The sequence below is a fragment of the Balaenoptera musculus genome, chromosome 19 (genome assembly GCF_009873245.2).
Source record: "Balaenoptera musculus isolate JJ_BM4_2016_0621 chromosome 19, mBalMus1.pri.v3, whole genome shotgun sequence".
NCBI classification, from domain to species: domain Eukaryota; kingdom Metazoa; phylum Chordata; class Mammalia; order Artiodactyla; family Balaenopteridae; genus Balaenoptera; species Balaenoptera musculus.
Window position 1 is genome coordinate 40,111,079 of NC_045803.1, and position 17,947 is coordinate 40,129,025.

Below are 17,947 nucleotides of genomic sequence, written 5' to 3' on the forward strand. Positions count from 1 at the left end.
TGTAAACACAGAGCAGGCAGGAGCCGGGTCTCTGTGTTTGCTGTTGTTGTTCGTTCTTACCATGGCCTCCTGGTGCAGGTCCTGATAGACGTCAAACGCCTGAACAAATGAATAAGCACAAGCTCCATGGTGTTGGAAATGAACTGCAGCAAACTGCCCCCAATCATTCCCGATCTGTCATTACAAAGGTGTCCGCAGGCTTGATAACCAACAGTGCGCCTCTCTTAGAGACCATTATCTCTCCTGAAATTTAGCAGGTTAATGAAGGTGGCTGGTATTTATTCTATTTCTTGGGGCTACGGAATCTTCCCTTATCTGCAAACGACTTAAAAATATTGTGCAGGCATCCTGAAACGTTAAGCGACTTTACTAGGTTTGCTCTTAAAGAGAGAAAGGGAAAAAAAAAAAAAAAAGCTGGTTTTGCATGTAGTTTCCAGCAACCACATTTATAAAAACAAAGCCTGAACCTGGAACTTTGGGGTGAGTTTTAAAAGAAATGTGAGTACTGTAAGTTAAATAGTACTTTGTGCCAGTGGCACAATGCATGGTGATTATCAATCCTTAATTATGTGGAAATCTAAAGATCTGTGGCCCTTTAATTAAGAGTCCAGTGGTTTCCAGCAAGTATGTGTACTACTGCTATTACATTCATGGGGTAAATTATGCTTTGCGCTCTCCTGCCATTTCTTATGAACAATTCCCTTTTCTCCAAACTTTTTGAGCAAAAAAAGGTCACAGAACAGTACTTTTTTTTTTTCTTTTCTGTGTTCCTTGTCCCAGGTGAAATTCCCCCTCTTTCTGCAGTGAGCTTTGGAATAATGGCCTCATTAACTGGGTTACATTCCCATTTGGCAGGGGAACAGGTGGGCAGCACAGAGGTAATGGCGCTCGGATGAGAGAGCCACAAAAAGTGAATTGTTTAAAGGCCCCAGATGATTAAACAATTACTCTCTCTGTAGTTCATATTTTAGAGCAAACAGCATGGACCCTAGACTGCATTTTTCCTCGTCTCGGAGACTCGTCTGCCTCTGCCGGCTGTGTGTCGGTCCCCTTTCTCCCCGATGAAATTTCATCCCTCCAGGAACTGTTTGTTAGCAGAAGCTGTTGATCTCTGGCCAAATGTAAAACGCCTGCACTTTCTGCTTCTCATCGTGCATCAGACCCTCATTTCCAAACACGATACCCTTTTCCTGATAGCCTGCTGCACTCCACTGCCTCTCTCTCCACACTAATTCAGAGGTTAAAGCTCCTTCGCTTTATAACATTTACCAAGGGTGCGGACGAGATGGCCTCCCACTTTAAATGGATTTCCAATTTTCAGAGGCCATTATTCAGTTCCTCCCGCTCCGATGTCCTCGTCCTTGCCGCTTCTGAGTGTCGGTTATAGTGGAGTAATGGAGCACCTGTACGAAACCAAGCCTCCCGAAACTGGATGTTCGGAACTGCTGAAATCCCAGCATCTCAACTGGGAGTTTTGGCATTTGGGGACTAATCGTGTTGCTGAAATGTGGCCCGATCTGATAATTGTAACCAGAAACAACGAAGAATATGTGTGTTTGTGTGTGTGTGTGTGTCTGCAATAACATAGGCACTCGTGACCTGAAAAAAAGTGTCTCTTTTGAGACAAAAGGAGCAAATTGTGTTTTGGGGGCTCCTCCGAAAAATACAAGGTGGTGTGTCATAAATTTGGACCAAGTTCAAGTTCCATACAATTAGGGGCAGCCCCAGAAATCCAGCCCAAGTGGAACATGAAACTGCAACAAGGTATATTCCTGCAATCTGTTCTACTCGAGGCAAGAGTCTTGACCCTTACACTCAGGTGGTGGTGCTTCCACCAGGTCTCTATCTACACTGAGAGGGGATCCCTATCTCTAGCCCCTTCCTCAAGATGACGAATGGATTTATTGAATATGCTGAAGTTCACACGCTGGAAGGAGAACTTGATTCATGTGACTCCACAGACTGAAATGAACAGACCACATAGAAAGCACGCTGGGCTGGCAGCCTGGACTGCATTCCTAATGGTGAGGTCAGGATTAGCGGCACCAACAGTACCTGGGACTTGATGGAAACGCAGAATCTCGGGCCCCAGCCCAGACTTACTGAATCAGAATCTGTGTTTTAACCAGAACCCCATTTGAAAAGCACTGCCCTAAAGCATGTCTGTTAATCTACAACCCATGTAGCAGAGGTTGCAGTTCCTTTTTTTTTTTTTAATTGAAGTTGTGTTAGTTTCAACTGTACCGCAAAGCGATTCAGTTATACATATATACATATATATTCTTTTTCAGATTCTTTTCCATTATAGGTTATTACAAGATATTGAGTACAGCTCCCTGTGCTATATATATTAGTATTGTGTGTATGTTAATCCCAAACTCCTAATTTCTCCCCCCTCCCCAACCCACTGCTACTTCCTTTGGTAACCATAAGTTTGTTTTCCATGTCTATGAGTCTATTTGTTTTGTAAATAAAATTCATTTGTATCATTTTTTCAGATGTCACATATAAATGGTATCATATGATATTTGTCTTTGTCTGCCTTACTTCACTTAGTATGATAATCTCTAGGTCCATCCATGTTGTTGCAAATGACATTATTTCATTCTTTTTTATGGCCGAGTAATAGTCCATTGTGTATAGGTACCACATCTTCTTTATCCCTTCCTCTGTCGATGGACACTTAGGTTTCTTTCACATCTTGGCTATTGTAAATAGTGCAATGATCATTTGGCCCAGATCACCAGCTTTTAGAATGTGGGCTCCAAGAGGGAAATGCATCTTTAGCCCCTCTCTAGTAGACCCTCAATAAATATACTTTGAAAGAGTAAACGGGTGCCCCCGCAATGCTTGTTCCCCATGGTCTATATGCACCAGACTGTCTACTTCTGGCTACAGGAATCATGTTCCTAACTCTTCAAGTTTGCTTATTAGTTGAGAACTTGTTCTAAGCCCAGCCTGTGAGGTCCCTATATTTACAGTCTAACCTCAGGATCGTGCAGCAACTATGGCTACAACATGAGCCCTGGGGCAAACTTCCACTTTTACCTCAGCATTGTTAAACCCCATTTACTAGCACGAGTCACTTCATGTTTGCTATCAAAAGCCCAGAGCAGAGGTAGGGTAGGTAACACTAAACTTCCCTTCATAGAGCCACAACCCAGCCTGTGTAACTATTAAACTTCCCCTTTCCATCATTAGCTACAAACTTGGCTGTGGTCACTTTGTCCAAATATCAGTCATAAAAGAACATAAAATAGACTCTCCTGCTTTCTCAGTCACACTTTTTGATGTGGAATGAAAATGTCTCTTTCTAACCGGAGTTGGCTTTATTGCAGGCTATCAGGCTACCGTGAGACAAAACAAAATAAAAACACACACACACACCTCGGCCCCGCCCACACCTGTCTCAAGATATTGGAAGGGAGAATAATAGTTTGAAGTGAGGAGAATATTTAAGGCAAATATAATGTTGGTTTCATCTTTGTTAATTTCATGCAAGGGGTACGTATAAATCTCAAAGAAAGGACACCCATTATTTTTAGCTCAATCTTTTTGAATGCACCACACAGAGGGTGAGAGGGCCTCTTTAACCCTCTCTCCACATCTGAAGTTTGCCCCCTGCCCCTACACTGGGCAACTACAAGGGTTTGCTCAGCACAGACTGGCACAGCCAAGGCCAGCTCCGCCCACCCTGCAGGCCCACGTCCTGTGCCCCGACTGCTCTCACACAGGACGGCATCCCCCACACGCTGTCCCCTCCCAAATACAACTGCTCGTTTCCCATCACCCTCATTCACATTCTCTCAGAATGTTTCTGTACTTTCCCATTTGCCCCTGACCAGGAGACATGGTGACCTAAATGAAAAAGTATGGATTTTGGAGTTAGAAGCCAGTGGTTTAAAATCCCTGCCCTGTCTCCTGGTTGTCAAATGATGTTGGGCAACTCATTTATCATCGTTATGTCTCCATTTCATCCTCCATAGAATGCAAGTAATAGTATATACCACATTGGGCTGCTCTGCCCGTTACAAACATGAGCCCATATAAGGTCCATAGGATAATGGTCAGTGCGTAGTGACTTCACCCATCCTCCCCACCAGACCCTGGTATTCAGGCTCCTGAGGAGTCTTTATACACCAGGCCTGCCTAGCCAGGGGGATGAGAGGCTTACGGAAGCCCACCTCACCTCACAGGTCAGATGAAACTCAACTCTTTCTCAGTCCTTTATCTTTCCAACTGTCATAGAAAAGGTACAACAAGCCATCTTGAAAGCCAGTGAGTGGAATTCTAAAGTCTAGGAGGGAAAATGCATTATAGAGAATAGAGACACCAATTTTCCAACCAGATAAAGCAAGCTAGACCTCTGACAAGCTGTGTGACCTCAGGCAACTCACTTGAGCTTTCTGAGCTTCCAGTTCCTCATCTCTAGAATGGGGATAATCATGGCTCCTTGCAGAGATTGCAGTGGGATTAAGTAAATGTGTTAAAATATTAAAAACAGCAGATCCATAACTGGGGATAAATAACTGAGCGTCTGTCCTGTCTCTTGCCTTTTCATTAAAGGTCAAGGAGCATCGACACAGAGGAGGCTGCCATCATACCCTGCTCCTCAGGCACTGACAGCTTCTCCTGAGCCATCAGCCCAGGAGTGATCACTTGAGCTATTCATTAGCATAAGTATTTCACAATAATGCCATTTTAATGCTCCCCAAAGAGCACCTGTTATCTATCCCACAGATTGGACCCTCCCTGGCATAAATCATCAGGAAGCACTTCCCATGTGTCTTAAATGAAGGAGACCCATTCCCACCAACAAGGCAAATATTAAACAAATCCAAACAAAAAAACAGACAAAGCTCAGAAACACCCCACACTGTGAATTTAAGAGTTGATCAACTGCAGATCAAAACCTGTAATTTCTCCTCGGCTCTGGGTTGACGACAGGAGCTGAGTTCCCACTCCTTTAGAAGTGATTACTTTGGTGAAAAACAAAGGCTCTCTTCATCAGACCTTGGCCAATAAACACCCACAGACCTGAGACTCTCTCCCAGAGAAATATCCAGATCATGAACAATGCCACCACACCACTAGATGACCCCACATAACAGGGTTGTACAGTGACCATTGCCCCACCCCATGGCCAAGTTGTGGTGAGCAGAATATGATTCTGTTTCCCTGAGTAGGTCATGAGTTAGTCAAGGGTACAAGACACGCTTTGTCCATTCCAGGATCCAGGCCCAGCCTAGGTACTTGATATAAGTTGGCTGAATTAATTTCCTCAGGCAAACAAGGAGTGGTCAAGGCCCACTCTGCCTCTCCCACAGGCCTGGCATTCACCTTGCAGGTTCCTCTGCTGACCATCATGTGAAGGTTACAAACCTGTAATTCTACCAGACCCAGCTAATGACCACCTTCTCTCTGAGTCCTCCTCCGGTGTTTTGCAGAAAAACAAGATAATTTATAACAATAATAACCCACACTTCCTCCAGTCCCACCTAGAACTTTTCCTGCATCACACGCATGGCCCGTTTTATAGGACAGCATTTGTGCTCTCAATTGATGACAATGGAAACACTACCATCGTGCAAGACAGGGAGAGGATGGGGGGCGTGGAGATACCATGTCCTCTAGGGTCAAACAGACCAGATTTGAATCATGGTTCTGCCAGGTAATAGCTGAATGGCCTTTAGCAAGTGATTTAACTTCTCCATAAAATGCTGCAATAGTATCTATCTCACAGGTTCTTCATTCATTTAGTCTATGAATATTACGGAGTGCCTTATTTGCCAGTCACTGAGCTAGCCACTGTTTTGTTCAATTGAGCAGTGAACAAAACAGACACATCCCCTGACACGATTCGAGTGGGGTGTAGAGAGGTAACCTCTTTGAAAATTGCTAGTCAATGGAAGCAATTCGACAAGCATGCATTTGTTTCATCTGTAATGCCCAGGACCCTGCCTCAGCATAGCACTTGCTCCATAAATAATGAGACTAAATTAAGTCATTGCTTCTAAAGTAGCCAGAGCCAGATCCAGCATACTTGAAGCAACATGATTTCTCTTCCTAGTTAAGTGTAATTCAGTTCAACAGTCATGTCATGTCACGTCACGGTGCCCTCCCAGGGCCACACTTAGCTCTAGGTTTGGAAAATACCAAGGAGAATGGGTCATATTCTGCTAGGGTGGAGAGAGTGATGGGCAAACAAAGAAATATAATTATTATGTAATATGCACATAAAAGTTAGACAAATGTGCAAGGCTATACAGAGGAAGGAGTGAACTGTGGAGTTGGGGGCAGTGGGCCCCCCGAAGCAGTCACACCTGAGCAGGTGTAGGAGGGGGAGGAGGCTTGTTAGCTGTCGTCCATCGTCACCCTGCTCATTTGATACATTACTTGCTGAGTAACTGTGTGTGCACAGCTCCATGCTGGATTCTGAAGGTCAGGTGCAAAGACAGAGGCTCTGCCCCAAAGACCGTCTGCACAGGGTAAGCAGGTCTGCCCCAGAGACGCTGCTGAGGAGCTCGTGGTGCTCAGATGTGGACGTGCCTGGAATTGGGTGGGTCGGGGGGTGTTTCAGAAGAGGGGCGTGTGGACCTTAAAGGGACAGTGACACTGGAGCACAGTGAGAAGGGAGCCATGCTGTCGTGGGGGTCGCATTTCCTGCTTGCCCTCGCCTGGACTTTTCCTCTGGGGCACGACTTCTTCAAGCACGAACCATCACCTCTATGGAAGAACAGAACCATACGGAAGGGGAAACTGCCACTGAGAACAGCTATTTTGGGTCTCAAAATGTAAGGCATGACATGCGGCACGGTCTTCAGAAGAAGGGCGTGGCTTCCTACTGGACAGATCGCAGGTGCCAGACAGGCTGCTCCGGGGTCGCGGGGTCGCGGGCTCCGTGGCAGGGTGGCAGACCCCAAGCCTTCCCCAGCAGACAGAAGCTATGGAAGGCGCTGGCATGGACCCAGCAAGCGTGGGGGAAGAAGGTGGCGGTTCCTGGCCCACCCTTCTTGACCAGAGACCATAAATTACCAGCTGCCTGACAACAGCCAATGGGCGATGTCGAGCTAAGCAAAGCAAGTGACATGGGCCCAGGCTGAAGTCCTGTTGTCTTTCTTTCTCTGCTTGTCAGAGGCCTCTCTGCGTGTAGAAGCTGCATCTTTTAACACAGGGGGCAGGAGACAGGCAGAAGGGGGTGATGGATTAGGGACCAAAATTGAAAAACAAAACACTGAAGAGGCCTAACCTTCCCCCAGAGTCTCTATATCTTTTTACCTCCATCCCCTTATCTCTCTCTGTCATCACTAATAAAACCTTGATGACAATATCAACCAAAGAGTAAAATACAGCATCAGAGGTTCTGCGAACATCTGTCCAGCAGGAGAGAAGCAGATAAAGCCAGGCCTGTGAGATACCCTCTGATGCCAGGCCCTGGGGAGACTGCACCCACAGGAGAAGGGGCGGGGGCTGGAGTGACCTGAAGAAGGCCTGAGGCTGTGGTAAAGAAAGAAGCACATCTCCATGCTTCTCCCCCCAAAGCATCTTTGCCCCACCAGTCTCTTTAAATGTTTTCGGTTGATCTCCACATTTGAACAATTTGCCCTTGGTAATGTGAAGGGAAGTGACTTGATAATCATGATGAGCTGAATTGCGTCCCCCCAAATTCATGTATATTGAAGCCCTAATCCCCAGTACGTTGGCCTTGAAAGAGGTCATTAAATCAAAATAAAGTCTCTCCAGTGGGCCCTAATCCAATATGGCTGGTATCCTCATAAGAAGAGGACACAGAAGAGGCATCAGGGATGCACAGCTACAGAGAAAAGGCCATGTGAGGAGCAGCAAGAAGGTGGCCATCTGCAAACCAAAGAGAGAGGCCTCAGAAGCCACCAAATCTGCCAACACCTTGATCCCGTACTTCCAGTCTCCAGAACTGTGAGAAAATAAACGTGTGTTGTTTAAGCCACCCAGTCTGTGACGGCAGCCCTAGCAGACTAACGCAATGGTCCACGGTTCTATCTGAGATAATGCACGTGACCCAGGGCACGCTCAGATTGACAAGGCGGGTACCGAGCTGGAAACCGCCAAGCCTGCAGCAGCGCGCCAACACACAAAGAAAGACATACGACATGTCACCCACCCACATCTATGGTTGACATAATGGAATACTCAGACCTTCCAAAGGTCCAGTCCTCCCTTTTAAAGGAAGCAAACCATTTTCAATTGCTTCGGGGTGGGGAAAGTGAGGAGCTTGTCTTTATAAAGTGTCACAATTTGTCATTTTAATGGTTTGGTTTAAAAAAAAAAGTTCAACTCATAAAATATTTGCTCAATTTGACCTAAGTAGTCAAATTGGCAGGTTTGAAAGCCCTGTTTCCATTTGGGGCAATGCTGTTATATGTCTAAGCCAGAAAGTTTGCCCTTCAGGGCACAGGGGAGCCCCATAAAAATGACACAGACGCATCGCCACGTTTCCTATCATTGAGCTCAGCTGTCTCTGAGAGCTTGGGACATGTATGACATCTGTGGTAGTACTAGGACAATTCCCCACATCCCTCTGTAACCTGATGCCTTTGTCATACTGAAGAGTTCCAGCCAGGAGGAAAGGCGCTAATTGAAGGCACGTGGTTTCCACTCCTTCAGGGAGGAAACACATTTGATGGTTTCCCACATCTCTGTCAATCAACAGGCATGTATCGGCAGCCAGCTGAGTGCAGGGCGTCAAGGTGGTTGTAGAAAAGTATAGAAATTCGAAGAAACAAATATCCCACTGGCAACATTATTATGAATCAGACAAAGGAAGGATCTGGGGCAGGAACGACCATTCCTTGGAAGCAATCCTACGATACAGTGTGCCCTGCATAACTATAACTCCTTACTCCATAACGATGAGTTTACGGCTTCTCAATTTAGCCTATAATACTTCGGCCTTTATTTCCTGCCTACTTGTTGCTAGGGAGTTAATTCTGATGGGCAATACTGGGCATTAAATACAGGCACGCACACCTACCTAAGCTCATTTCCCCTGCAGTGGCTGTGGTCTCAGTTATTTTCACCAACCCTCCTTCCAATCTTCTCTTCAATTGCCACAAAGCATAGAGTTGAGTACTTGACATTTCCTTTGAATTAAGACTGCAAGTTAAGTGGACATTTTCCCTTAGATAGATGGTTATTCCACGCCTCCCCACAGCTATTCATGCCAGAGAATGTGGATTTCACCTGTTCCTTTCATACACACACAGTCCGCCTGAAATTTGCCAGCAGGTCCTCAATAAAGAAATAGCCTTGATTGCTCATTAAAAGCGAGAGAGAAAGCAATTAAAATACAAAAGGCAGAGCAAAGCTTAACACTTGGAAGTTGAAAGTTGAGCAAGCATTGTTGAAGGTGGGGAAGCAGTTCTGGAGGGTGTGGGAAGAGAATCAAGTGCCCTAGTCAGCGATTCGCGGATGCAAACAGATGCATAGAGGAGAGGAGAGGAGAGGAGAGGAAAGGGAGAGGGAGCCCCGGGAACCGCGGTGGGCCTGGTGCTCAGCATTCTTTTTTTCATTTACTTTTATTTATATTCATCTAAACTCACATAATTCATTGAAATGAGCTAGATGTGAAGTATTACTTCTTTTTAAATTTCCCCCCCCTTTCTTTCTTCTCTTCAAAGCTCATATACAACAAATGGGGCAAACTTCAAAAGCATGTAAGCTGTGCAGTAGAACAAAAGCCCCCTCTACTTAGAAGGACCACTGTTGGTTTGATGTTCAACTACGGCCATCTTGAACTTAATTTCTGAACGAGGGACCCTGCATCTCCATTTTGCACGGGGCCCGGCAAATTATGTAGCCAGTCCTGCTCCTAGAGTAAATGACTGTCCAACCCAGGTTGTCCTTTTCAAACCCTTTGCCAGAACCCTAGATGGGACCAACCAACTTCTCCTGCCCCCAGCCCCTCCCAGCCCCACTCAGCTCTTCTCCGGTCTGTGGGACAGACCTTCTATTGGTATCACTTGCCAATAGGATCAGGGTTAACTTGAAAGAGGGTCCAGGATTTATTGCAAATTAACATAAGAATTTCTGGATGACATTTCCTGGGAGCATTTTTGGTTGGCCTGAAGTATTTGTGGGGAAGTGATTCTCTCTTCAAATTGTTCTGCTGCTGGGTAAGTAGCAGAGAACTACTATCACCATAGAACAATTGTCCCAGGCAATGAAAATGCATCCTAGGTGTTAATTAGCTCAATATTTATCTCATCTAATATGCAAATTAAGACACTGCGGTCTCATTAGCGTCATCTGTGTTTCCTTTAAGCAAAACTAAATCTCTTGCCAATGCAAGAAAAGGAGAAAAAAACAAACATTAGTATTTCTCTTTGAAGCTAATAAGGGTGTGATATGTCTCTTTCTTTGTTAGGAGGTAGCAAGTTAGGGAAAACACGTTTGAAATATGCCAAGTGTGGCTTGACCTCATCTATCAGAGGCAAGAACACAGCCTTGACTGGTTACTAGGCTTTCTGCAGCTCGCTTGGCCAGAGGACCGGGGCCCAAGGAGACAGTGGGTGTTTGCAACGAACCCCAGACGAGTAGATGAACAGAGTATTGAGATGCAGCCTTCAAGAGCCCACTCAGTAGACAGATGTGGCATCATCTCAATGATAAGAGAGGGAGGAAATAAATTTACTTAATGCCATACATCTTAAAAATAAATTGGAAAAGAACAGAGATTTCAGCTCAAAATATCTTCTCCTTCCAGCTTCCCATTTTAAGATTTTAGAATTTATAGAAACAATAATCAAACCGTCAACAAATACCCACATTGTGCCCCAAAAGTCAGGCTTTATGTGCTGGTGACACAACAATGCTACAGAGCAAGGACTTTAGGAATAACGACTGTTCTGGGTCTCCAGCAGGCTGCTGTGAATTCTGCACCCGTGAGCTCTAATCTTCACAATAACTCTGCAAGGCATCCTTTCTCCTTTGTACAGATGATGCCACTGTGGTTCAGGGTGGTGAGGTCACTTGTCCAAGGTCTTGCAGCTAAAACCTGGCCCAGGTGGAATGAAAAAATAAAAGGAACATGACAGCCCGTGGGGAACACAGCCTAATTAGCGAGGTGTCCTAGGCGTGGTGGCAGGAGGTTGAAAGGATGTGTGACCCTGTCATCCTAAACGCTAACGCCGTGTGGTTCTCCGGAATTCTGAGGCCACAAGCCCAGGGTAGCTCCTCCTTGCTGTCCCCGCCTTTCCCAATTGTGACTAGTTATTCCAAACCTGTTTTGTGAACACAGTCTGCTTTCTGGGGCAGGAGAGAGACCCATCTGCATTCCAGCACCTTCTGGGAACTGAAAACTGGAAACCGCTCCCCAGGCAGACGGAGGCTGATTTCCATATGTAGCAAACCGTGTCCAGAGTCGCAGGCGTGGTGCAAGGGGAACTCCCAGCTGAAGCCCACCAGGGGCAGGCGGGGGAAGTCACGAGGAGCTGCCCTCCGCTCCCAGGGGAAACCGGAGAAAGAGGCCTTGACCTTCCTGGGACCCATGGCCCACAGATGACAGGTCCCATGCTGTGAACTGGGCGTTCGCCCTGAAGCCTAGCAGCTGGGCAGAAGGGAAGACACGTGAACGTGGCAAGGCCATGAGGGAGCACTTGAAAGCACTGCTGTCGCCACCAATGCCTCCATAACCAACAAGGGACACAGGGGCCATCAGACAGCTGCACGGACAGATGCTCCAAGTCTCTGGAGACACGTCTACTCTCTACTGGAACCTCCGGAGGATGCTTCTAACCTGTCCAAGCACTTTCCCTTCCATCAGTGGCTAGGAGCCCCCAAAACAGGCAGAAAAGGATGTCCCACTTGACAGATAGGAATATTAAGGCTCCCAAAGGCAAAGTGGTCTGCTCGATCAGACCAAGGCAGCCTGGGAGAAGAAGCTGTTTCCAGGCTGTGTCCTCTATTCCAGCTCCCGTGCGGGGGTGACCACCTGGCTTTCTCCTAGGGTTGCCATAGTGTCCATCTGAAGTAGGGACTGTTGTAGGGATGGAGAAACTGAGAGTGAGCAGATCACGGAGAGGGAAAAGGAAATGAGTACTTGCTGAGCGCCTGATGCTGGGGATGACGGACAGGTGACAAGACCATTAAAACAGGTGCAGGTGATAGAGAGGGTGTGCCATGTGCAGAAAGACCCTGGAGGACAGGGTGTGTGGCTCCTCCTCCTTACACGGAAAAAATGAGAAGAAAGAAAAGCAGACAAGGAACTTCCTGTGAAAGTCACACCCTCCACCTCCTGCCCCAGGGCAAGAGTTTCAGGGAGCAGACAACAGAGCCGAAAGCAGGATGGGAGCCTCTGCAGAGCCGGCAGAGGTGGATACCAAAGCTCCAGCCCAGGGCCTGGGTGCCCGGGAAGGGAAGGAAAGGAAGCAAGCCACACCAGAGGAGGGTGAACAGAATGGGCTCGGAAGCTTAATGTCCCATGCAGTCTCACTGTCTTTATGCTGCTGTCCCTACACCTCATGACTGATAACGTATTTTGGATTGTTTTTTTTTTTTTTTTTCGGTCAATAAAACTTTTAACATAAACTTGCTTTCAGAGTGGTTACCTAGGGTTTCTTTAAATTATGTAATGGAATATACATTAGGTATATGCAAGATATTAAAAAAAAATCATAAAACCCGTCCTCATGGTCCGACCACTGGACCTGAGAAGTATTGTTACTAAAGTGCTGAGACCTTCTGAGTGTTCCTCTCTCCTTCCATCTCTGCCTTCTCCCTGACAGAAGTGAGTCCGATCCTGAATCGTGCATTCATAAACCGCCAGACCGCTTGTCGATATACAAGATATACATACATCACAGATATACAAACATCAATATGCATACATATGTATCCCTTGGAGGTATATAGTTTAGTTTTTATTGTTTATGTACTTTACAAAAATGATATCATACCATGCATGGCCTCGTGCATCCCATTTTTTGGTACGATATGCTGTATTTTTCAGATAGTCTCAACAATGCCAAAAAATAGGGAATTTCACCTAGCAGTGGATTCTGTGCAACTAATATTAATGAGAGTTTGTGGGGAAAAAAATTGTATTGCAGCAGATGCTGTAGATCCTATTGATTCATCTAATCCTGCCCCCATTTTACAGACAGACATCAAGCCTGGAGGGATTAAGGAATTTTGTCTCAGTTGCCGTTGGGAGCCAAGATGTGTCCCCAGGGCTGCCTAGCGCCCCCTGGAGGCGGTATACTGCAGAACCCTGGGAAGGACTATCTGCAGGCAGAGTATGGGAATGGTGCCCTCCCTCCTGGTCTGTGTGATGTGGAGGCCCTGCCAAAGCTCCTGCTTTTACCTCTTTGTTTTGCACCCAGAATGGGGCTGATATTCAAACCTTTGCCAAGACTGCGTGCCTGCTTTTTAAGAAATTTGACACTGCCGGTGTACTGCCTGAGCCTTGTTTTATTTCCTGTTATCCGATTTGTGACAGTGAGCCTACTAAAAATTCCTTTCAACTCACATGTCCTCCCCGTGCAATATCATCCTGGAAAAATCACATTTTGCATTACTGAGAAAGCATCTCGCCTGCCTGATTGTCCCCAGCACCAGAAAGAAACGTAACCACTGAGTGATATGACAGTTTGGAAGAGGATGGTGACAAACTCTAAATGAGATTTCAGCTGTTAACCAGAGTTCCTTCGCTGCCATATTAGTCTGAACAGGAGTTAAAATGCTGCAAGAGTGAGGGAAGTGAGGAAGGGAATTGTGTTCATAGACACTGACAACACGCCAGGTACTGACAGGTATGCTTTCCACATGTATTACCATGTTCAAGTGTCACAGCAGCCCTGAGAGGTAGCAATTTCTTAATCCCCATTTTACCCATGAGCAAACAAGGCTCTGAGAATTTAAGTGCTGTGCCACACAGCAGGCCAGTCTGTCGACCTGCAATTCAAATGATTTTCTTCTGACCTGAGCTCCTCGCTCTTTCAGTATTACAACGTTTAAGTAAACTTTTTTATCCTTGAATAACTTTAGATTTACTAAAAAGTTGCAACAGTAATAGGGGGGATTTCCAACATGACCTTCATCCAGCTTCCCCTAATGTTGACATCTTCCATAATTCTCATCACTGTCAACGCTAAGAAATTAACATTGGTACTATTAGCTAAACTACAGGGCTCATTTGGATATCAACAGTTTTTTCTAATGTCTTTCTATTCCAGGATCCGATCCAGGATTTCAGATGGTAATTTAATTATTTATAAATCTTTCAGCCTTGAAAACATGTCCAATGTCAGCCCACTCACGAGGACGTGAGAGTTCTCAGAAGGTAAGGACCCCTGGAAACGTAGCTCTTTATGTCCAGCCACTAGATATGTACTGGCTAAACGTGCTAAGCAAAACAGACTTAGGAGAGATCTGTTATATTGCTGTTATAGTGCAAAGACCTCAAAAATGGCACCAGAACCAAATTATGAACGCAAATATACAGATAGAGATCTAGGCATGGGTAATGCACACCCACACATATGTATACAAAAACACATACGTATAGAAACATTCACTATGACAAAGGAAGCATTTCAAATCAGTTGAGAAATGTTGGACAGTTCAATAAATAGTGTGAAAACAAGTGCCTATTCATATGACACAAGGAACTAAGTAGATTCCTACCTAGCTCTTTACCTAACATCAGTCCCAAAAATAGGTTCCAGAATTATTAAAGCATCACACATTGAACAAGTAAAAACGTCAAATAATTAGAAAAAAAACCACAGAGGAATATATTTCTAATATTGAGGTTAAGTCAGGCTTTCTAAACACAAATGCTGTAAAGGGAACCAACAAAACACTGGATTACAAGAAATATTTTCAAAATTTATAACAGAGAAAATATTCATGATGAGGAAAAAAGATTAAAGATGGGGACATATTAAAATGTCTACAAATCAATAGGTAAAAGATTAAATAAACAAGCCAACAGAAAACGACCTAAGGATTTGAACTGGCAATTCCCAGAAACAGAAGTATAAACCGACAACACACATCAAAGAGTATTCGCCTTCACTGGTAATCAGGAAGCAAAAATGCAAGCAACATAAGATGCCATTTTCACCCGAAGTGTTACCACCGGTTAAGTAAATGTGTATCAATCTGGACTTTGGGTGACGGTAAGGGGAAAGAGGCCTCACTTGAGCTGACCTGTTGGAAGGAGTATCAGTGAGAGCAGACTTACCCAAGGGTTTTGTCATCAACCAGCAAATGCTCGTCCCACACCTGTGGGTAACAATTGCTGCATTTGCAGTTCCGACCTGGACCTAGTGGCATGGACGAGGAGGCACACACCTGAGAGCTGGGCATGACCCAGAACTGCAGTCTCAAGCCACTGCTCTAGGGCGTAGAGTAGAGGTAGGAACTTGACCTTTCTCTGGGGCAGCCAGGTTGGTCCAGGAGGAACATACAAAATATGACTCCTGGTGAATGCTGTGTCCCTATGTCCAGGTGCTGTGTCCCAGTGTCCCTGGCCTACCCTCACCCCACTACCATCCCCACCCCAAAATCAGAGCCCCCCTCAAGTCCGCTCATGAAAATGTAAGGCAGAGGGGCAGGAGATTCGCAGCTGCAAGAATGGCTGAGGACGCCGCTGGCAATTTACAATCAGGCCTTTAGAGCCCCGTCTGAGAAGAGCCTTGACCCCTGCCCTCCTCTGGGCCGGCTGCCAGGTTCTACCCTCTCAGGCAGTGACTCCAAAGATCCTTTCTGGAAGGATCACCTGCAGTTGCTCCCTCTGTCCCACTCCCTTCACTATGAGGCTTTATTTAGAGCCTTAATACCAAGAGGCCCTGACACGACACCCACCACGAGCAATATTTTGCATGTTCCTTGTGAATCACTGTTGCCGCCCCAGAGAAAGTCCAAACATTGCAGGCTCCCTCGGGGGGGCATCTGCATGACTTACGAGGCCAAGAGTGCTTTCCCTGGGGAGGAGAAGGGCTGGGCCTCCTCCTGGCCAGAGACCCTGATCAGTAATACACCTGAAGATCTGCTGATGAGAAGCTGTGAGAGTCTTCCCACTCGGCAAGGCAATTTGTTCTGGAGTCTGAAGATTGCGGAGGGGATGTGAAAGGGAGAGTGAGGCCCTTAAAAACATTCTTGAGGAAGAAGCTCAAAAGCCCTCCAATCCAGACTTAGTAGCCTGCCAAACAGACCCATTGCCAGGGCTCCCACTAGTAAAAGTGCATGGCCCTCTGAATGACATTAGCTTAAACTAGCCAGTAAGGCTGGTGGCTGGAGGTTCAAACCGAAAAGTTAAGGCCAGTCAGTGGTGGGAGAAATCTACCTCCCAGAAAGCTGTATTTTATTCCTGACACTGTTTAGAATTTCTGGCATAAGGTGATAAGAGAAAGTTGACTGATTTTTATCGAACTCTCTGCCAACAAAGTACTCCCTTATTATCTACACCTAGGATGGACCTTCCCCACTGCCTGGCCCTTGGTATGCCTAAAAAATGACTGATTAGTGATTTAATGTATGGGAAAAGACTTCCAAAGGTCTAGCTATCAAATTGTGCTTAGTTATGCATTTAATGTCTCATTCTCACGTGGAATTGAGACCATGGCCTGCGTTCTGCAACCACACTGGTCAGAGACACGGAAGTTGACTTGGACCCTCCCTCCTCGCCCCCCCATCTGAGCAGACCCTCCCTCGCTTTCACCTCTCAGGTGCCTCCCCCACCTCCGATGACACTCTCAGTGCCACCCCACCGAGCAGGCATCCCCTGGACCAGGGCATCGTCTCCCGCCTGGTTCTCATCCGTTCCCTGGGGGCCTTCCAATCTGTCCTCTCCACTGCAGAGGGGGCTCTTTTCTGAATGTGCATTCATTCATGCCATTCCCCAGATTTGGCCTTTGACCCCTGCCCACCACGGAGGCTGGATTCACTCCCTTCCCTCCAAATCCCCCTTGTTCCTGGGCTGCTCTACAGCTGGCCTCCAGATGTGCTGTTCCACATCTCCACCCCTTTCAGCTAAGCTTTTCCATTGAAAAGAAAGCCATGCCTCTTGGCTCTTTCCTGTTAAGCCTGCCTCATCCTTCAAAATCCATCTCAGCTGTCCCTTCCATAGAAGGCCCTCCTAAGCTTGCCTGCACCCGGAAGTTAGCTTTATCAGCACCACTACCTCAGTGAGCTCTTTACACAACTGTCCCCAACTAGGTGTCTTAATACCTTTGGATTCAATGTCTAGATGGTTCCTGGCCTCTAGTTCATGCTCAGGAAAAGATGAAAAAGTAAATCAATGAATGTAAGGTGTGGGGATCTCTAATCCCTGCAGGCCACTCAGAGTGTTGGGATTTCAAAGCTATTGGTCAGTGATGGTTTCATGGAAGGTGGGAGTGGGTTCTAGGGCCTGGGCTCTTGGCCGTGACAATGCAACCTGGACCTCTCCAGGATGTGAAAGAGGTGGGATTGCCCCCCTCATGGGACCTTTGGGCAGACTGAGTAGGGGAGCCGGATAAAGCACCGGGCACAGAGACTGGCCCCCAGAAGGCTCCAGGGCAAGTTCAGCTGAGGCCCAAACTTACGTGCCATGGAAAAGTGGGTACTGCTAGGAAAAGTGGGCTGAAGCGGCACCACCCATTCTCAAAGTCCAGAAGTAACCTCTCCTATGCAGCAAAAGCAAAAAACTAGCCAGGCAGCTTGGTGTATTTCTGCTGCTAAACCTTAGCCTTCATGATCAGATTCTGCTGGAGACACTCGCTACACCACAGCCAGACCAGGCAGGCCCTGCCTCGCATGAGCACCTGAGCTGAATCTCAGGCCTCTATGAGGAGCCACATCTGCTAGGAGCCCAGGTCCTGCTCTTGAGGCTGGGGTTCAAGTCAAAATCCTGCCATTGACTTCCTCTGTCACACTGGGTGAGGCACTCTCATTTCCCCTTTGCAATTTCCTCATCTGTTAAAAA